Source organism: Cetorhinus maximus, chromosome 7, assembly GCF_964194155.1.
Source record: "Cetorhinus maximus chromosome 7, sCetMax3.hap1.1, whole genome shotgun sequence".
In the NCBI taxonomy this organism is placed as follows: domain Eukaryota; kingdom Metazoa; phylum Chordata; class Chondrichthyes; order Lamniformes; family Cetorhinidae; genus Cetorhinus; species Cetorhinus maximus.
In genome coordinates, this window is record NC_135885.1 from 147261173 (window position 1) to 147284220 (window position 23048).

Consider the following 23048-nt stretch of genomic DNA (forward strand, 5'->3'; position numbering starts at 1 on the left):
CAGTTCCCCCTTAGCATTCCAGAAACTAACACTCGCTGTGTGAAAAAAAAATCCTCGTGTCTCCGTTGCTTCTTTTGCCAGTTGCCTTAAATTCCTGCCCTCTGGTTCTCAATCCTTTCACCAATAGGAACAGTTTCTCCCCATCTACTCTGTCCAGACCCCTCATGATTTTGAAAACCTCCATCAAATCTCCTCTCAATCTTCTCTTCTCCAAGGAAAACAGCCCCAACTTTTCCAATCTGTCTCCATAACTGAGCTTCTTCAACCCAATGACCATTCTCATGAATCTTTATGCACTATCTCTAATGTCTTCACATCTTTCCGAAAGTGTGGTGCCCAGAACTGTACATAATACTCCAGTTGAGGCTGAACTTGTGTTTTATACAGATTTAACATAACTTCCTTGCTTTTATATTCCCTGCCCTATTAATAAATCCCAGGGTTATGCATGCCTTATTAACTACTCTCTTAAACTGTCCTGCAACCTTCAATGAGTTATGCATATATACACCCAGGCCCCTCTGTTCCTGCATCCCCTTTAGATTAAACCCTTTATTTTATATTGTCTCTCCGTGTCCTTCCTATCAAACTGCATCACTTCACATCTCTCTGCATTAAATTGCAACTGCCACTTGTCCACCCAGTCCACCAACCTGTCTATGTCCTTTTGAAGTTCTGCACTATTCTTCTCACACTTCACAATGCTTCCAAGTATCGTATAATTGGCAAATTTTGAAATTGTGCCATGTGCACCAAGGTCTATTTCATTAATATATATCAGGAAGAGCAAGGGTCCCAACACCAAGCCCGGGGGAACTCTACTACATCCTCCAGTCCGAAAAACCACTACTCTCTTTCCTGTCACTCAGTCCTTTTTATTCCATGAGCTATAGCTTTTCTCACAAGTCTGTTTTGTGGCCCTTTATCAGATGCCTTTTGGAAGTCCATGTACACCACATCAACATCATTGCCCTCATCGACCTTCTCTGTTACCGCTTCAAAAAGCTCCAGAAAGTTAGTTGAACACAATTTGCCCTTAACAAATCCAAGCTGGTTTTCCTTCATTGCATTTGCCCAAGTGATAATTAATTTTGTCCTGAATCATCATTTCTAGAAGCTTCCCCATCACCAAGGTTAAACTGACTGGCCTGTCATTGCTGGGCTTTTCTTTACACCCTTTCTTGAACAAAGGTGTAACATTTGCAATTCTCCAGTCCTCCAACTGGAACTTCTGAGGAAGACTGGAAAATTATTGCCAGGGTCTCCACAATTTTCATTCTCCGTTCCCTTGATATCCTTGGATGTATCCCATCTGGTTCTGGTGTCTTATCAACTCTAAGTACAGACAGCCTATCCAATACCTCCTCCATATCATTTTTAATCCCTTCAAGAGTCTGAATCACCTTCTCTTTCACTATGACCTGTGCAGCATCTTCTTCCTTGGTAAAGACAGATGCAAAGTATTCATTTTCTACATTAGCCATACCTCCTGCATACATGCACAAATCCCCTTTTGGGTCCCAATCAGCCCCACTCCTCCTTTTACTACCCTTTTACTATTTATACGCCTATAGCAGACTTCAGGATTCCCTTTTATATTAGCTGCCAGTCTCTTTTCATACCCCTTCTTTGCTTCTCTTATTTGCTTTTTCACTTTCCCACTGAGCCTTCTATATTCAGCCTGGTTCTCAATTGTATTATCTACCTGACATCTGTCATAAGTACACTTCTTCTTCTTCATCTTAATCACTATCTCTTTTGTCATCCAGGGAGCTCTGGGTTTGTTTGTCCAGACTTTCTATTTCAAGGGAATATCTTGACTGTGCCTGAACTATCTCATCTTCAAAGGCAGCCCATGGTTCAGATACCCTTTTGCCTGCCAATCTTTGATTCCAGTTGATCTGGGCCATTTCCTTTCTTACCACATTGAAGTTGGCTTTCCCTCAATTAGTTATTCTTTCTCTGGATTGTTCTTTTCCTTTTCCATAACCAACCTAAACCTTATGTTACAATGACCACGGTCCCCTAAATGTTCCCCTACTGGTGCTTGATCCAACTGGACCATCTTTTTCTCAAGAACCAGGTCGAGCAGTGCTTCCTTCCTCATTGGGCTGGAAACATACAGCCATGGAAAATTTTCCTGAACACACGCTAGGAACTCTTTCCCCTCTCTGCCCTTTACACTACTACTATCCCAGTCTATATTCGGATAATTAAAGTCCCCATTATGACTAATCACAAATCTATCATTCTTGTACCTCTCTGTAATTTCCTTTGCAAATTTCTTCCTCTACATCTTTCCCACTACTTGGAGATCTATAGACTACACCGAGCAATGCCATTGCAGCTTTTTAGTTCCTTAGCTCCAGCCAGATAGATTCTGTCCTTGACCCCTTTGGGACATCCTCTCTCTCCAGCACTGCAATGCTCCCCTTAATCGATACTGCCACCCCTCCCCCTTTCCTAACTTTCCTGAACACCTTGCATCCAGGAATATTTAATACCCAGTCCTGCCCTCCTTTCAACTAGATCTCTGTTACTGCCACAACATCACATTTCCACATGGCAATCTGTGTCTGTAACTCACCAATCTTATTTATCACACTCCATGCATTGACATAATTGCACTGTAACCCTGACTTAGACTTTTATTACATTCTGTCATAGTCTGAACCCCCCTAGTAACTTGATATTTCCACTTAGTCTGCTCCTATCTAATGTGGAATTATTCCCTTCTCTAGTACTCCCTAATGCACATTATTCATCTTTTGCACTTCTATCTGCTGGTGCCCATCCTCCTGTTGAGGTTTAACCCATCCCTTTTGAATAGGTGCCTTCTGACCCAGAACTGGCCCCAATGCCCAAAATCCTGAAGCCCTCCCTTCTGCTGTATTCTTCAAGCCATGCATTGACCTTCAGTATACTTGCTAATGCATGGCATTGGGAATATTCCAGAGATGATGACCTTTGAAATCCTACTTTTCAACTTCCACCCAAGCTCCAGAAAACCTGACCATAGGACCTCAATACCTGCCCTCTCTCTGTTGCTGGTACCAATATGTATCACAGTTTCTGGCTCATTCCTTTCCCCCTTCAGAATACTCTGCACCCTCACTATGATGTCCTTTACCCTGACACCAGGGAAGCAACACACCATGCAGGGCCCACAATAATTGTTACAGAAATGTCTATCTGTCTCCCTGACTATGGAATCTCCTATAACAACTGCATTTCTGCATGTTACGACCACAGCTGATGTTATTCACTGAGCAAGCTAAATCCCAGAGGGAAACTTGACTTCCTGAACATAACCTTTTTTTATATTTTGAAAATGAGGGGAAGGCTACTGTTCCCAGAAGCATAGAATCCCAGTAGCACTTTTTTTGGATTTTAAAATTAAACGATTTATTAACAAGAAGGAAAAAAAAAACTTAAGCACACAAGATGAAAGCTACACAGTTAAAACAGTCTTACAAAACATTCCCCAAAAAAACCCATGTGGTCAGGACACACAAGTAAACTATGGGCAAAATTGTTACCTCAGTGGACAGGTGCGCGTCCGACCTACTCGAGTGTGAAACGATGCGTGTTGATGTTGGCCAAGCGTGCCAACGTCAATGCACAGTCATGTGATAGTTCAGTCAGCGGGCACATGCCAGAGTCAGCAATGTGCCTGCCGACAATGAAAAGGCCTGTTAAGGCCACTAAAGAATCAATTAACTTAAATTTTTCGCTGCCCGTTCAACCTTACAGTTAGCGGGCAGTCAAAAAGGCCAAGTGGCCTTTGCATATTTTTGGAAACCTCATCCACGAGCGGGATGAGGTATCCAAAAGCAAATAAAAATAAAATAAAAGTTTTAAAATTTAATTCATAACATGTTCCTGCTCACGTGACAGAGTCACATGAGAGGACATGTTTTATTACAATTTCCAAATCTTTATATTTTTTTAATAACACTTCATCTCCCTGAGGTAGCTCTGTGCCTCAGGGGGATTATGAAGTGTGCACTTGCAGACATGCGTGAAGGTTGCACTCCCCCTCCTCCCCCGCCCGCACAGGCAGTGCTGAGCGCTGCCGCTCGCATTTTACGCCAAGCCCACCCGACATAGGATAAATTCTGCCCTATGTGGCAATAGCCCCCTTATAGATTTTTAACCATAAAGATCCAATAATATTACCCAAGGCAAAACTGCCTTCACTTTAGTAAAGGTATACCACACGGCTTCTCACTCTTTTCTACTCTGCTGTGGAAATTCAAAAGAAACGTTCAGAAACAGACTCTTTCTGAGAACAAAGACTGGCTTGAAAACATGATGGTTGCTTCAAATTGACAATTCTCACACCTTCTCCCAGCACAGATCTGGTCTCAGGACATCTCCCCCACACAGCCACCACAGCTCAACTAAAAATCTTCCCTTAAATATCTTTTTTCCCGTTCATCTTAGATTCCATTATTCTCAAACATCTCTTTGAACTCAACTTTTCCAAAATATAAAAATCTTTCATGTTTTCCTATCGCTTCCACTTTTGGGTCAATTAAATATTAATAACCTTCCCTTGTTTACCAATACAGCTTGCAAAGGTTTCATAAGTCCCTTGTCACTTCTAAACTCCCCTTTGAAATTTAACAGCTGAAAAGTCATCTCTATTTATCTCATAATGCAAATCTTAAAACCCAAAAAGTAACATCCATCTTCACATACACATTGTTGTTCCCTTGTTTCACTGGTGCCCTGGTCTGGACTGCACTCCTTCAGAATATCATCACTCCCAACAGTCTCCAATGCTGAGTACCCATTTGAAAGTGGCCCACACCTCAAAGATTCCTGTTCTTTCTGCCTCTTCCTACTCTTCTGATGGCCACCCACCTATTATCCTGAACACTTACTGTATGTGGGATAACCACCTCCTGGAATGTACAATCCCGGAAATTCTCATCTTTCCTGATGCGAAGCAGAAACTCCAGCTGTCCTCAAGCTTGGAAGTCCTGAGCTTGAGCTCAAACAGTTGGAGACAGTACCTATCAGGTCACACAAGACAAGAATAAGACAAGAAACGTCCTGAATTTCCCACATGGTTGCACATGGCCATCCACGATGTAAAAATAAACCCTCGATTCCCTCTTTAACAATCTAGCTAGGTTTAGAGTGTTTGGCTGCGGAAGATGAAGTAACACACAACCAACTGCTCCATTAAGCCTGCCCAGACGCTGTTCCTGAAGGGAAATCAGCTCTAAAAAAAACTTTGAATCCAATCAGAGACATAATTGTGGAATCTGGGACCTTTCCTGGAGCCTGTGAGACTGTTTGAGGGAAGGAATCTCTTGATAACCATGACTTAAGCTTGCTGCAGTAAAACTGTGAATTTGAAGACACCATCTTGAACTTCACTTAAGGACATGGATGAGGTCCAGGGGTGACAAGTTAGCCATCCAGTTATACAGTCATTGCACAACAAGACCAATAGACCTTGTAAGCAGAAAGAATGTGAGATACATAGGAGCAGGAATAGCCATTCAGCCCCTCAAGCCTGCTCCACCATTTAAATAGACCATGGCTGATGATCTACCTCAACGTCACCTTCCTGCACTATCCCCATATCCCTTAATGTCATCGTTATCTAGAAATCCATGAACCTCTGCTTTCAACATACACAATGACTGACTGAGCCTCCATAGCCCTATGGGGTAGAGAATTCCAAAGATTCACCACCCACTGAGTGAAGAAATTCCTCCTCATTTCAGTTCTAAAGGTCAACTTCCTATTCTGAGACTGTGACCCCTGGTAATAGATCCCCAACCAGGGGAAACATCCTTACTGCATCCACCCTGTGGAGCCCTGTACACCTCAATGAGATCACCTCCCATTCTTCTAAACTCTAGAGAACACAGGCACAGTCTTCTCAATATTTCCTCATAGGACAATCCCGCCATCCTAGGGATTAGTCTGGTGAACCTTTGTTGCACTCACCCTGTGGCAAGTAGGTAAGGAGTCCAAATCTGCACACTATACTCCAGGTCTGGACTTGCCAAGGCTCTAAACAACTGCAGCAAGACTTCCTTACTTCTGTACTCAAATCCTTTTGCAATAAAGGCTAACATACCATTTACCTTCCTAATTGCTTGCTACACCTGCAAGTTAGCTTTTAGTGACTCATGAACAAGGACACCCAGGTCCCTTTGGACATCAACATTTCTCACTCTCTCACCATTTAAGAAATACTTTTCATTTCTGTTTTTCCTACCAAATGGATAACTTCACATTTTTCCACATTATATTCCATCTGCCATGTTCTTGCCCACTCACTTTGTTTGTCTAAACACCCTTGAAGTCTCTTTGCGTCCTCCTCAAAATTCACATTCCCACCAAGTTTTGTGTCACCCGCAAACGTGGAAATATTACATTTGGTCCCCACATCCAAGTCATTGATATATATTGTGAACAGCTGGGGCCCAAGCACTGATCCCTGCAGTACCCCACTAGTCACAGCCTGCCAACCTGAGAATGACCCGGTTATTCCTACTCTCTATTTTCTGTCTGTTAACCAATTCTCAATTCATATCAGCATATTACTCCCAATCCACATGCTCTAATTATTTTTGCTAATCTCCTGTGTGGGACCTTCTCAAAAGCCTTCTCAAAATCCATGTACACCACATCCAATGGTTCTCCCTTATCTATCGTGCTAGTAACATCCTCACAAAAATTTCAACAGGTTTGCCAAACATGATTTCCCTTTCATAAACCCACGTTGACTCGGCCCAATCTCACCATTATTTTCAAAGTGACCAGTTATCACAACCTTCAGAATAGATTCTATCATTTTCCCTAATACTAATGTCAGGCTAACAGGTCTGTAATTCTCCATTTTTCCTCTCCCTCCTTTCCTAAATAGTAGGGTTATTTGCCACCTTCCAATCTGCAGGGACCGTTCCAGAATCTAGTGAATTTTAAAAGATGATCACCAATGCATCTACCATCTCTACGCCCACCTCTTTCAACACTCTACGATGTAGATCATCAGGTCCAGAGGATTTCTCAACTCTCAGTCCCGCTAATTTCTCCAGTACTACTTTATTATGTTATTTCACAGCAGTTGGTAAAGGCTGAGTTTTTTAAAATCCCAGAGGGAAACTTTAAACAACTGTCATAACCTATATTTTCAATTGGTATGTTTGAGATGCAGCTCTGACTTCAGTAATGAAACCACCCAGCCTTCAGAGGTTTTTTTAATATAAGTTAAATTAAACATTTATTAATTTTACAAGGTATTAAATACATACACATCTACAAATTATTACCATAATAACTATTAAACAAATCCCCAAATTTATCACTCCTAAAATCTTCACCAAGGCAACAACAGACACCAGGCAAAGCACATCTTATCTTACAAATTCAAAATGAGGTCCCTTGCAATTTGTTCCTTCGCTGGCACAGTGATAGGCTTACAGGCTGCTTAGATATTACATGCCTCTGACTCACACACTAAACTCTTCTGTATGTACCTAGCCTTCCCTTTGAATGTAAATTCTCATTGTATCACCAGGCCCTTTGAACTCCACCTCTTCTAACAATAAAACCCCTTTCATAGTACTTATTTTATTAGTAATATAAACATATTGCTTGGTGTCTCCTAGCTAGGTGCAAGAATTCACCCCGAGTCCTTGAATAGTTTATTCAACAAAATGCAAATGTACCTTTCCTTACTGTTAACATCTCAAAACTACTATGCATCAAAGCACCCAGGCTAGCTGGCTTTAATCCAATTAACACACCCACAGATACAGACCCTACTACAAGTCCAATTTAAAAATAATTTCCAATAACATTATATACATTAATATCTCTTCATGACATTTACTCATCCAAATTTCTTTCAGGTCCTCAATCTTACTAGTCCCTTGGCTCCCCAATATTTCTGGGAGGTTTCTTGTACCTTCTCCCATGAAGACAAACAGAAAGTATTTCTTTAGCTTTTCTGCTATTTCTTATTCCCCATTATAAATCCCCCATTCTCTGCCTGTGCATTTGTCTTTACTAATCTTTTTCTTTTTACATACCTATAGAAGCTTTCACAGACTGTTTTTATGTTCCCTGCTAGTTTACTTTCATATTTTATTTTCTCTTTCTTTATCAATTTCTTGGTTCTCCTTTTGCTGAATTTTAAAATGCTCCCAATCCTCAGGCTTACTACCTTTTTTGGGTAAGACTTTTCCTTTTGTCTAATAGAATCCTTAACTTTTATTGTTAGCCATGGTTAGATCACTTTTCCTGTTGGATTTTTGTGTCTTAAAGGAAGGTGAATTTGTTGTAAACTATGTACAAATTCTTTAAATGATAGCCATTCCCTGTCTACCATCATATTTTTTAATGTAGTTCCCCAATCTACCTCAGACAACTTGCCCCTCATACCTTCATAATTTCCTTTGTTTAGATTAAAGGCCCTAGTTTCTGATAGAATTTTACATGAAGTTTGAAAGTGATGTAGTTCAATCATATTATGGTTGCTCTTCCCTAAAAGACCCTTTACAATTAGATTATTAAATAGTCCTTTCTCATTGCACAATGCTAGATTTAAAATAGCCCATTTTGTTGTTGATTCCTCAACATATTGCTCTAGAAAACCATTCTGGGAATTTGTCCCCGACAGCATTAATGCTAATTAGGTTTACACACTCTGTGTAGATTGAAGTCCCCATAATTACAGTACTATCCTTGTAGCATGCACCTGTAATCTCCTGATTTTTAAAAAATTCATTCATGGGATGTGGGCACCACTGGCTAGGTCAGCACTTATTGCCCATCCATCACTTGCCGTTGAGAAGGTGGCAGTGAGCTGCCTTCTTGAACCGATGCAGTCCATGTGGTGTAGGTACATTAACAGTGCTGTTAGGGAGGGAGTTCCAGGATTTTGACCCAGCAACAGTGAAGGAACGGTGATATATTTCCAAGTTAGGATGGTGTGTGATGTCAAGAGGAACTTTCAGGTGGTGGTGTTCCCAGGTATCTGCTGCCCTTGTCCTTCTAGATGATAGTGATCATAGGTTTGGAAGGTACTGTCTAAGGAGCCTTGGTGAGCTCCTGTATTTCTTTCTACCATGCCTTACATTACCACTATTGTTTGGTGGCCTGTAAACAACTCCTACCAATGTTTGCTGCCCCTTGTTGTTTCTTGGCTCCACCCAAATTGACCCTACATCTTGATGTTCCAATCTAAGATCCTCTCTCACTAATGCACTGATCTCAACTTCTATTAACTGTGCTATCCCATCTCATTTTTATTTTTGCCTATCCTTCCTAAATGCTGAATAATCTTGAACATTCAGTTCTCAGCCTTGGTCACCCTGCAGCCACCTGTCTGTAATGGCAATTAGATTATACCCCTTTACTTTTGTTTGTGCCATCAATCCATACTTGATAAAATGGTGAGATATGGTTGGCAATGTTGTCTTTGATGTGAAAAGGGAACAGATTGTGAAACAACAAGGTCATGGGAAATTCCTAAGGAATAGAAAAGATGAACTACTTATTGCAGGACAGATAGGACCATGTGAGGGAAACATTGATACTTGTGAACATCAGTTTGATGGAAAACCATCTGATGTTAACTCGTTTCAAAGTTCACAGTGACACGTCATGTCAAAGGCTTTGGAAAAAGGTCAAGATAATGACAGGTCAGGACAGAGTTGAAGAAGTGTACAAAGTCGATAAAGATCAGTCTCTCACCATTAAGAAAATGTTCCCATTTGTCTTTCTTAAATCCAGACCAGATGACCTCACACTTTCCCACATTACACACCATCTGCAATAATTTCCCTTTCAACTTAGTCTCATCTGCAAACTTGGCGATGGAACCCTCTATTCCTTCATCCGGGTCATCAATATGTGCAATGAAAAGCTGAGATGCCAGAACAGATCCCCGTGGAATGCCACTTGTCACATAATCGCTTTCATTCTACCAGTATCTACTGCCTACTTCTGACCTAACCAATTACCAATCCATGACACAGTCTAGGTTAGCAATCCTGTGTGGTACTGGGCAGTGTGTCACTGTCAGAGAGTGCCATCTTTCAGATGGGATGTTAAACAGAGGTCCTGGTTGCCCTATCGGATGGTTGGGTGTAAAAGATCTCACAGCACTATTCAAAGGAGAGCAGAAAAGTTCTGGTCAATATATCTCCCTCATTGAACATCATTAGAAAAAAGATGACCTGGTCATTAGCACATTGCTGTTTGCTGGAGCTTGCTGTGTACAAATTGGCTGAATTATTCCTTAAATTACAACAAAGACTATTAATCAAAAGTACTTCATTTGTTGCAAAGTGCTTTGGTATATCCTGAGGTTGTGAAAAGTGCTGTGTGGGTCGGTTAGCTTAGGTAGCTAGAGTGTGATGCAGAATGACTCAACACCATGGCTTCATCTGTGAAGTTCATGGAGGCCTGTCTCCATGCCTCATGCTTGGGAATTTTACAGGGGATGGGGTGAATTGGCCATTAATTGTCCAATTAAGGGACTCAATAGGTATGAAGGCAGGTGGATTGGCTGATGCTTTACCCAGCCATCATATTATGGGGGGCAGTTTGGGGGTGGGCAGGAAGGAAGTGGTCAAGACACCTGTCCTATTTTACTGTCCCCCTGCAAATAGGCAGCTGGAGAGGCTGTGAAATCCCCCTCTTGATGTGGAGTGGTGCCTCTCAAGCTATATAACCAATTAATAACCAATTGTCTCTCTCTAATGGAGACAGACGTCCTTCGTGGATTATGGCTAATTACCATTACCGATGTGCTGTATAAATGCAAGTCTGTCTTTCTTAATGAAAGAATTGCTTCCTTGTTGGTGGAAATTAATACAAACTGATTTTAGTGACTTTACTTATTATTGGATCAGGAGAACAGTAAAATGTAACAGCTTTTTTTACAATCACGGTAGTGTTTAATACTTTAATCAGGCTTTCACTGAAACAATGTAGTTCAAGGCACTAACAAGTCAGTTTGAAATATTTTACACAAAATGGGATCAAATGAGCCCAGTGAACTGTCTAGGCAGGGCTAGCAAGTGTGGGGATATTTAAGGGAAATATTTGAGGAGTGGGGAATTCAGGGGATTTTTATTTGGGAGCCTTGGAGGAACCGGGGAGGACATGACTTTCCCATGTTTCCATTAGTTAGTGTTAATTACTTGTATTTATTTAACATAAATCTTGAATGAGCAATCTTCACTTTAGAAGCAGATCATAATCATGCAATCATTTTTTTTTATTTACTCGAAATTCATTTCGTGAAACAACCATCACATTGGTTATGCTATTATTCTATTTCATTTCCGCATTGCGCTCTGATCAGTATTTTCTGTTTAATATACATTATTCAGCAGATAGAAACTCAGGCAAGACACAGAAACACGGCTGGACTGAATGAGCCATTTTCTATGTGACTACGCATCACTCAACTTCTAGCTCTCTTTTGTTTATACTGAGCGTACAATGGGAGCTATAGACCTCCCAATACATCTTTTGTAAGAGTATTGTACCTCTGAATGTACAGACAGAATTGGCAGTGTGAATAAGCTTGGTGAATATTGCCAAGACACTATGCTTTGTTCAGCATTATTCTTCACAATAGATATCACACTTTGGAAGTAATTTTTAAAAGGGAATCAAAATAGTGGGTACTTTTAGCTTTTGTTTCTTTGATACCACCATGCATTCTGCCTCTCACTCAGCTGCTTCTATTATACTGACAAATTAAATAAACCACGGCATTACTGAAGGGCTTTTGGCAGCAATGCTTCCAGTACTCTGTCCTTCCACAATTCGAAGAGTACACACTGTCTTGTGCTTCTCATGTTATTGAAACACTGCTTTTAAACCTAAATGTAGATGGCAGGGCAGAGGCTTCCGTTTGACACAGTCTTGATAAGGCAACAGGAAGCCTTGAAACCAATCGGCATTTTTCAGGTAAAATGAACTCTGCTGCAGCATTTGCTTTTATCAGTAACTTGCAACTCCAGGCTCATCTGCGCTGTGGGCAAATATAAATGTTTCATTACATGGCCATGGTGTGAGTGAGCGAGCGTGAGTGTGTAAGTGTGTGTGAGAGTGCATGAGGTGCGTGTGCGACAGTGAATGTGTGAGAGTGCGTGAAATGGGTGTGTACATATCAGGGTGCATGGGTGAGAGTGTGTCTATGTGAGGCTACATGTGTAAGTATATGCGGGAGTGAGAGCCTGTTTCTGAGCCGAGTTCCCAGTGTTTGGCACACTTCCCGGTTAAACTATATCACTGGGGTTTCTCTACTTGTTTCGAATTATTTAATGTAGGACTGCCAACCTATATTGTTGGGCCGATTCAGACAGTGGGGTTCAATTGCTAGGAAGGTTGAGAAGATTTATTTTTTAAGTTTACATTTTAAAGAATGTTTCTCTAATGTTTTAAACAAGATTTAGAACCAGTTATTCTGTCAAGTGGTTGAATTTCTGTATTTTGGGCTTTACAGTAATGGGATTATTTTCATCTGATGACTAATTTCTTTTGAACTCAGTACCAATTACAAAAAATAACCAGGGGGTGCAGAAGATTCTTCTTGTAGACATCCACCAATTGTTTCTATGACTCCAACATCATTATTTAGTAAATTGTGAGCAGTTTGATTTAAGTAACTTGGGCATGTGGAACGGAATATCTTTGTTAGCATTTTCATACTTTTTCAAAATTTGCATGGTCACCTTTTCAAATTTGAAGTAGCAGGTTAAACAGACGATGCAAAAATGGGTTAATCATCTGCATTTATCCGGAACCATCACTGAGGGAGTTTGGGGTATTTGTTGATATTTATTGTATTGTTTTTGGCTTTCACAGAAAATAACATATCCTGTGTGTGCTGCTTTTAAAAAAGTGTTACATTCTTTAAAAAATAAACTTTGATGTAAGCGTGAAACTTTGCTCTTGGCCAGGGCAGATAATTGATAGAAATCCTGAGGTCTCCAGGAGATTTCTTTGTAACAAGTGAAGTTGTATCTTAGATACAAGCAGAATACTTTCCAAAATCTTCCATTGGTTACAATCAAGTAAATGCCAGTGTGAGGAGTTGGCTTTGAAGAGTTCAGCCACCAACTAGGATGACCTCATTTAGAATGCAAGGAATCAGAAGGACAGAAGTGGCCCTGCTGTGTTCCACCAGGACTAACCAGCTTCAGAGATAGAGAGCCCTGCAGGCACACAGCGAAGTATTGAACCTAAGGAGCTTGAAATGGACAGTGTAGGTTTCATCTTTTATTACTGGGTAAGGACTTTCTAAAAAAGCACAGTCGAAATTCCCTTCAACTGTCTAAATATTCAGTATAATTCATCTCCGGGGAAATTTGACTTTATGGAATCCTAAGATTCCCTTTATCCTCGTCCTTCTCTAAATGTCTGCAGGGTCTCCCAGTGAAAAGAACGGGCTGGAGGAGACAGCTGAAGGTCAGGGTTACCCACTGTGGCTTGACTTTTAAAATGAAGAGCTTTTCATTTCTCTTGTTGCCATGTCAGATCTAATTTACTCCACATTATGCTGCCAGAGCTTGCCTGCTCCTGACAGGAGGGGGTTAAATGAGATTACAAGCTTAAGAGCTTGTCAGCAGCAACTGCTGACTGGGATGTGAAATGCCGATTTAATGATCAGTTTTATCAGAGTTAGTGGAAAAAGTGCTGCTTTCAGCAAGTCAGCCAGATATTTGGCATTTTTGGTACATTGGAGGGAGGATGAAACTGATCTAAATTTTCAGAAATACATTAAAGTATTGATACAATAGTCTCTTTGACAAATGACTTGTATTTATATAGTGCCTTTCATGCCCACTAGACATCCCAAAGTTCTTTACAGCTAATGAAGTACTTTATGAAATGTAGTAATCATTGTAATGTAAGAACCCCAGAAATTAATCTTCACACAGTAAACACCAACTAAAAGAATTAAGATTTTACCTCCATGAGGTACTGCTGTCTCCCTCACATATTACCTCTTCAGATACCAGAAAGCAGATTTAAAAAAAAGTTTTTCATGTTTTAATTTGCAGTTGGTACAAATTCCAGTAGGTTGATAATATAACAAACTTCTCTTCACCTACTGACCATTGAATGACTTTATCCTTTTGGCTTGTACATTAAAACAATCAGTTTGCATTTTAGTTAATTCCATTTACTTTGCTCTCCGGTATTGGGTTTTCAGTTGAGTTGCAGTCATTACCAGCACTGTTTACTCTTCAATAAATGTAACCAAATTGGAAGGGAAATACATGACATTTTACTGTTCACAAGATTTCATCAACAAAAACATACCTTTTATGCAGTACCTTTAGCATAAACATCACAAAGTGCTTCACAGATGTGCAGTCAAAAATGGCTGCTGAGCCAAAAAATTATTAAGTTGGTGGCAAAAGCTTGGTCAAAGAGATGGGTTTTAAAGACCATTGTAAAGGCGGAGAGAGAATCAAAGGCGGAGAGAGAGTCAAAAGGTCCCTGGAAAGAATTCCAGAGCATGAACTTTAAACACCTGATGGCATGACTACCAATGGTGGAGTGAAGTGAGGGAGGGGGTGGATGCACAAATTGTCAGAGCCAGAGGAATGGAGACTTTGGTTGGGATTGTAGAACTGGAGAATGCTATAGGGATATGGAGTGGCAAGTCCAGGGGGGAATTTAAGCACAAGGATGAGAATTTTGGTGGTGGTAGAGCCAGGAGATGATGTAGGTCAGAAAGGACAAGGTTGATGGGTGAACACAACTTGGGACAGCGGAGTTTTGAGAAAGCTGAGATTTCTCAGAGGGTGGAGAACAGTCTGGTAAAGGCAACATTGGAGCCTGGAGGCATGTTAGTCAGGGATGAAGTGTTTCTTAGCAAATAGGCTAAGGTAAAGTTGGAGACAAGCTATGTGGCAAAGGTGAAAGTAGGTGGTCTTTATATTAGAGATAGGGGTCATCTGAGTTTGCAAACATCTGGTGTGACCTGGGAAGGATATGGAATCAGTGGGAATGGTACAGAGATACTGATTGACACTAAAGGCAATGGTGTCAGTTTCCCCAATGTTTAGCTTGATAAAATTGTGGCTCATTCAAGATTGGCTGTTGAACAAGCAATCTCAGTAGTGGAGAGGTAAGTCTACATGTCATGAGGAAGCTGGGTCCATGTCTGCAAAGAGATTGAGGATGAATAGTGCACCATAGTCAGATACAGAGGAAATCATTCATATGATTTGTGATTATCAACAGTACAGTATGACCAGAATTTGCACATCATGCCTTTGGTAAACAGACTCCCTTTGATGGAAATTTACTGCAGTAAATGATGTAACTTCTGCAAATACAGTTCTACACAAAAACAGACAAGTTTTAAAAAATAAAAATGTGATCTAAAATTCAGATGTCAAAACATGCAGACTCTTAAATAGGCTCCTTATAATTCAGTAGAGAATATTTCTGCAAATATATTCTATGGTTCATCCATTAGGTTAAATTTTTGTACTCCAAACCCAGAGAAAACACAGTTCAAGAATATTCAATTTAGCAGCTATTTTAATTTTTGTTTTATTATTGCACTTAGCCTGCAAAGAGTTGCTGGCTTGAGTGTGGGGTGTAGTTCTGGTGGGCACTACACTTTCTATTCAATATCTATCCAACCTGCTGTTAAATAATGCAAAACCACATTTTATAATGAGAGCAGGTTGAATAGAAATGGAATCATCATTCCATAGATTTATGGAATGTTTATTTTCATGTTTTATAATGCTCTTATGAAGCGACTTGGGATGCCTTATTACGTTAACGATGCAATATAAATGTAAGTTGTTGTTGTGTTTCCATGACAGGGCAGATGGGACCTTGCTTTAACATCATTCATCCAAAGGACAGCACCTCCAATGGTGCAACAGTGCAACACCCCCTCATTACTGCACTGGGATTGTCAGCCTGGTTTATGCGCTCAAGTCTCTGGACAGGGAATTAAACCAATGACCATTTAACCTGGTGGGGAGAGTGATACTCCCAGTGACACTAACTTGAGAAACAACCAAGTTACCACTGAAAAGCTCTTCACACTGTTAGATGTACCAAATCATTTGGACTAATACTGAAGTTCAGTTACTGTTGCAATTTACGAAATATGGCAACAAATTTGTGCACAGCAAGCTGCCAAAAAAAACAGCAAATGAATAAGACATAGAAGCAGAAATTAGGCCACTCGGCCCATCGAGTCTGCTCCACCATTCAATCATGGCTGATAAGTTTCTCAACCCCATTCTCCTGCCTTCTCCCCATAACTTTTGATCCCCTTACCAATCAAGAACCTATCTATCTCGGTCTTAAATACACTCAATGACCTGGCCTCCACAGCCTTCTGTGGCAATGAATTCCATAGATTCACCACTCTCTGGCTAAAGAAGTTTCTCCTCATCTCTGTTCTAAAAGGTCTTCCCTTTACTCTGAGGCTGTGCCTCGGGTCCTAGTCTCTCCTACTAATGGAAACATCTTCCCCACGTCCACTCTATCCAGGCCTTTCAGTATTCTGTAAGTTTCAATCAGATCCCCCCTCATCCTTCTAAACTCCATCGAGTATAGACCCAGAGTCCTCAAACGTTCCTCATATGTTAAGCCTTTCATTCCTGGGATCGTTCTCGTGAACCTCCTCTGGACCCTCTCCAGGGCCAGCACATCCTTCCTGAGATACGGGGCCCAAAATTGCTCACAATATTCTAAATGTGGTCTGACCAGGGCCTTATAAAGCCTCAGCAGCACATCCCTGCTTTTATATTCTAGTCCTCTCAAAATAAATGCCAACATTACATTTGCCTTCCTAACTACCGACTCAACCTGCAAGTTAACCTTAAGAGAATCCTGGACTAGGACTCCCAAGTCCCTTTGCACTCCAGATTTCTGAATTCTCTCCCCATTTAGAAAATAGTCTATGCCTCTATTCTTCCTACAAAGTGCATGACCTCACACTTCCCCACGTTGTATTCCATCTGCCACTTCTTTGCCCATTCTCCTAACCTGTCCAAATCCTTCTGCATCCTCCCCACCTCCTCAATACTACCTGTCCCTCCACCTATCTTTGTATCATCTGCAAATTTAGCCAGGATGCCCTCAGTTCCTTCATCTAGATCATATGCATGATCAGGTAATCTAATATAGACATGTTGGGGTTGAGGGATTAAACATTAGCCAGGGCAGCAGGGAGAACACCCCTGCTCTAATCATTTGACCCTGAGATGAGCTTCCGATCTCATAATCACACCATCACTAACAATGCCTATTTCCACCTCTGTAATATTGCCTGACTTCATCCCTGTCACAGTTTCTTTGTTGCTGAAACCCTCGTTCATGCCTTTGTTACCTCCAAACGCAGCTGTTCCAATGCACTCGATGTGGTTTCCCACATTTTATCCTCCATAAACTTGAGCTCATCCAAAATTCTGCCCGTGTCTTAACTCGCAGCAAGTCCCATTCCCCTATCACCCCTGTGCTCACTGACCTACACTGGCTCCTGGTCAAGCAGCATTTTGATTTTTAAAATTTTCATCCTTGTTTTCAAATCTCTCCATGGTCTCACCCTCCCCTATCTCTGTAATCCCCCCCCAGCCCCAAAACTTCCAAGGTATCTGGCCTCTCTACATCCCCAATTTTAATTTCTCCACCATTGGTAGCTTTGCATTCAGCTGCCTAGGTCCTTAACTCTGGAATACCCTCCTTACACCTCTCCATCCCTCTACCTCACTTTCCTCTTTTAAGACACTCCTTAAAACCTTATTACCTGGAAAAACTCAGCAAGTCTGGCAGCATCGGCGGAGAAGAAATCAGTCAACGTTTCGAGCCCTCATGGCCCTTCGGCAGAACAAGATTTCCTTATGTGGCTTGGTGTCATATTTTGTTTTATAGCGCTCCTGTGAAGTGACTTGAGGTGTCTCATTACTTTAAAGGTGCTATATCAATATAAGTTGTTGTGTCTACCTGAAAGGACAGGTGGGACCTTGCTTAAACATGACTCATCTTTCAATGGTGCAACAGTACAACAGCCCCTCAGTATTGCACTTGTAACTGGTCAGGTGGACAGGAAAGTGACAAATAGAATTCAACCCAGAGAAGAATGAGGTGATGCATTTGGGGAGGTCAAACAAGGCAAATGATTACACAATAAATGAGATGATACTGAGAGGAGTAGAGCAAGTGAGGGGCCTTGGAGTGAATGCCCAGAGATCCCTGAAGGTAGCAGGGCAGGCTGATAGGGTGGTTAAGACAGCATATGGAATCCTTTCATTTATTAGCGGAGGCATAAAATATAAGAGCAGGGAGGTTATGCTGGAACTATATAAAACATTAGTTAGGCCACAACTTGAGCACTGTGTGCAGTTCTGGTCACCTCATTATAGAAAGGATGAAGTTGCATTCGAGAGGGTACAGAGCAGATTAATGAGGATGTTGCCAGGACTGGAAAATTGCAGCTATGAGGAAAGATTGGATAGGCTGGGATTATTCTCCTTGGGACAGAGGAGGCTGAGGGGAGATCTGATTGAGATATACAGCATTGTGAGGGGCCTGGATAGAGTGGATGGGAAGGGCCTATTTACTTTAGCAGAGAGGTCGTGAGTAGGGGGCATAGATTTAAAGTGATTGGTAGAAAGATTAGAGGGAACATGAGGAAAAGCTTTTTCACCCAGAAGGTGGTAAAGGTCTGGAACTCACTGTCTGAGATGGTAGTAGAGACAGAAACCCTCAACTCATTTAAAAGGAGTCTGGATATGCACCTCAAGTGCTGTAACCGGCAGAGCTACCGACCAAATGCTGGAAAGTGGGGTTAGGCTGAGTGGCTCGTTTTCGGCCGGCACAGACATGATGGGCAGAGTGGCCTCTTTCTGTGCTGTAAACTTTCGATGATTCTAATGCCAACCTGGATAATGTGCTCAAGTCTCTGGAGTGGGAATTGAACTAATGACCATTTGAGTCAGAGGTGAGAATGATACCCTCGGTGACACTAACTTGGGAAAGTTAAGCAACATTTTAACACATGTATATTTTTAAAGATATCTTGGAGTCTGCTGTGGATTGCGGTGCAGTTGTGAGATTGTGACAACGATATAATCGTGTTCTTCTGATCACATACTCTCACTGCTTTTCATCCCATCGCTGATACACCCCGTCGCTGACACACCCCGTCGCTGACACACCCCGTCGCAGATACACCCCGTCGCTGATACACCCCGTCGCTGACACACCCCGTCGCAGATACACCCCGTCGCAGATACACCCCGTCGCTGACACACCCCGTCGCTGACACACCCCGTCGCTGACACACCCCGTCGCAGATACACCCCGTCGCTGACACACCCCGTCGCTGACACACCCCGTCGCTGACACACCCCGTCGCTGACACACCCCGTCGCTGACACACCCCGTCGCTGACACACCCCGTCGCTGATACACCCCGTCGCTGACACACCACGTCGCTGAGATACCACAGAGTCAATCTGGTATTTGTGGAGAAATAGAATTTGCCTCCAAAATAGTTTGTGCCAGAAATGAGCTTTGCCTGTTTAAAAGATCATCTGGAAAATTTTGGGATGAATACATTTAGTATCCTATTAATAATCTTGTGATTATGAATCATCATCAAGCTGATCGAATGGACATGACAGCAACAATACTAGAACAAGAGACTGAAAATATACCCATTGATGAAACTGAGGGTGCGGTTACGTTGGGATGAAGTTAACTGGGGTTGGACGGCAGTATTTTGTTTTTAATTTGCCCTGTCGTGTATAAAGATCAAAAACATGCAAATGTTCTTTTATTATTTTACCCATTCTTGTCACTTTGTCTCTTGTTCTTCCCAATTTCATCAGAATATCACAACAGTGTTTCACAGAAGGAGAAGGTTTGGGTTGGTGGCTCAGATGACTGTGTTCAAGGTTTACAGTCTGTCTAAGCAGCTGTCACATTCTTACATTATGGTCACTGAATCTGAATGAGGCTTTCCACATCAAAACCCTGCATCCATTGTGATATCATCTCCTGCTCTAAGCTATAATGCTTATTAATTCTGCACCCTTACACTATGAGCTTTGGCAAATATATTCCATCAGCCTAGCATTTAATTTAATTAGAACAGCTGGGTTCTCATTCTGCCTTCTGTGTCAGCACGTTATGATATAACACAATTACTGATTACTTTTAGATAGGGCAAAATATGATTAGGGTTTTGGGTGACTGTATCATAAGCCTTATTAGATTCATTTTAAATCTAGAGATAAATAGAAAAGTTTTATTTATGGTGTAATGAGATTATGCTTATTAGGGCAAGGCCTGGTAACCTAGAGTGGGGATCAGTAAGTGGAGGATTATGCCTGAAGGTACACTCCAGGATCGGTTTGTAATGGAGAATTCCTCCCTTTAACATACATCCTGCCCTTTCCTTGATCCTTGATCTTCCTGTCTGGACAAATCCATTCTGATATCATTTTCAGGCCTTGACCTGCACTGAAGCTGCAATAGTCTCCAAATACCTTTTATGTGCTGCAGGTTAACTAAATCTGATTTTCAAATACACACATCATGTCTTGCAGGAAAGTGTGGTTACCACTAGGAATATTCAGAATGCTCAGAGGCAAACAGAAAGCTCCAGGATCTTCAGTGGGGCTGATAGTGAGAATATGCTCATCAGTTAATGCAGTCAGGTTTAGTTATCAAACCTAGGGAGTATTTAAAGGGATTGGGGTGGAGTATTTGTGGGCCATTTTTAGTCAGTATAATTAATTTGAGAATTCTTGGCACAGTAATTATTTTACGATGGGTGCTTACATATATTGTGTGTGTGTGTGTGTATGCTTATATGCGTCCATATATGCATGTGCGTATTTTGTATATGTCTTTGTATAAGTGTGAGCATATGTGTGCGAGTATATTGGGGTGTGTGTATCAATTTGTATACGTGTAAGTGCATATTGCCTGTGTACGTGTATTGTGCATGTGAGTATATGTTTATATACGTGAGTGTATAATTGTGTGTGTGTATATTTGTATATGTGAGTGTATAATTGTGTGTGTGTATATTTGTGTACATGAGTGTGTATTGTGTGTGTGTATATTTGTTAATGTGAGTGTATAATTGTGTGTGTGTATATTTGTGTACGTGAGTGTGTATTGTGTGTGTGTGTGGATCCAGCAGAAGATTTATTTGTACTATCATTCAGACTTGCTGAACTCATTAGAAAATCTGTAGCAAAAATTGAATAAATGACTCAAGAGTCTGTTTCCATCTTCCCATTCAGACTGAACTTGACAGTGTGTCATCGATTGTCCTGTCTTATCCTGATCTCGAGGGAGACTTATAACTTTTAAGAAGAAATTTGAACTTTTAGTTATTAACTGAAAGAAATTACACTTCAATATTTCATGTTTTAAACAAAGGTTTTGAGTGTACATGAGTTAAACAAAGTAACTAACAGCATTATATCTTATAAACCCTTATTCGTTAAGCCTGAAAATCTCACCAGGACTTTTATTTCTACCCAAGAGTTCCCCTACACATTATAGGACCTTGAGGGTTCCTTCACTTCTCTTGGGACCAAATCAAGGTGTGCCACAGCTTTCAGGAATTCACTTTGATTCTCTTCAGTGTTACCACTCTTTTCCAAGGTATGAAATTTCTTGTGGTCTTTCGACTAGCATCCAGCCAAGCAACCCTCTAACTCTCCTTAAGCACCTCATAATTGTAAACATCCCAGCTCAAGAATGGACCTCACTGCATTCTTGCTCAGTGACTCCAACTCAAGAATATCTCTGATTTCTGCATGCCCTTTGCTTCTGGAAAATTCTGTCTCTGCTTCTCAAAGCTGCTTCCAGCCTCCAACTGCCTGCTTCTGTGAGAAAACATACAGATAAACCCAAAACCAAAATATACCCTCCCTATCTATCTTGGATTGCACATCTTAGATGGCCCAGATAGAGATTTAAACTAATTAACTTTAATTTTAAGACTGTGCTTTGATCTGAAGAGTATAGGGATACTTTAAGCCCTTCCCTTGTTTATCTGTTGCTTTTAACCTTTCTGTGATGTGAGAGCCACATGAATAATTTAAACTTCTTATGAAGACAACTGTAGACATCTTGTCTCTACCAAGAAACTCAGAAAGAGACCATTCATTGCTTAGTCTTTTTCCCACTTGTAACTCTGACCTTGTTAAATGAACACAAGTGATCCTCTGAATTTCAAATACTTTAGGTCTGTTTAGCAGCCTCTCGCCAGGTGCTCCCATTGCCTTACATATAAAACTTCAATCCACACTAACAGCTATACTCCTGAAACATATGATCATGAAATTAGCCATTTTTGCATCGATACCTTGTGTGCCTTGACATTCCCATTAGAGCAGCCTGTGGGCTAGAATTTTGTCTGACTTGGTTTTTGGGCATGGGACTCATGATTCGTGACCTAACCTTTGAAATTGGGGTGTGCAGAACACAATTGTCATCCACCTATTTCATTTAACTGACAGCAGTGTTGGGCCAAGTGGCTTCAGTGCTGGTCCCGTGCTGCTTTGCTGCCCTCGGAGCTCCCTGCTGTCTCTGCGCACAGCAGGAGGCCCTGACAGCATTGTTTGGCCATTACATGCTCCAGGCAGCCTCTAGCCTTCATGGAGTCTCTGCCTATTAAGGGGAGCCTATACACCTGAAATCAAAGCTGATAGAAAATCAGTTTGAAGCATTGGATGTCTCAGCAGGTAAGGGAAAGAACACCTCGATTTGGTGACATTACAATGGACGCTGTGCTCACTGGAATCCAGGAGGGGGGCAATGGTTCCCTGGGTAGGAGAGAAATCCTCCATTCACAGCTGGAAGTGGGAATGGGAGCCTGTCACACAGAATATGATTGCCCAAAGTCTGGCACCATGGATGAGGCAGGAATGCAGGACAAAATACAATCACCTTGACCGCCTGTGTGAGGCCAGTGAATGTATCCTCACATTACAGCCCATGTCCATCACACCAGCAATCTCTCCCTCTGCTCAATGCACCAT

General features: G+C 41.4%; 1 long non-coding RNA gene across 1 annotated transcript in view; it reads left to right on the forward strand.

Annotated features, from left to right (window-relative positions):
- The first annotated feature begins 11812 nt into the window (after positions 1-11812).
- LOC144682514 (uncharacterized) overlaps positions 11813-23048 on the forward strand; it is a 30992-nt gene continuing 19756 nt past the window's right edge. The window contains exon 1 of the long non-coding RNA XR_013577064.1: positions 11813-11961. This is a non-coding gene — a long non-coding RNA (uncharacterized LOC144682514). The remainder of the gene's footprint in view (positions 11962-23048) is intronic.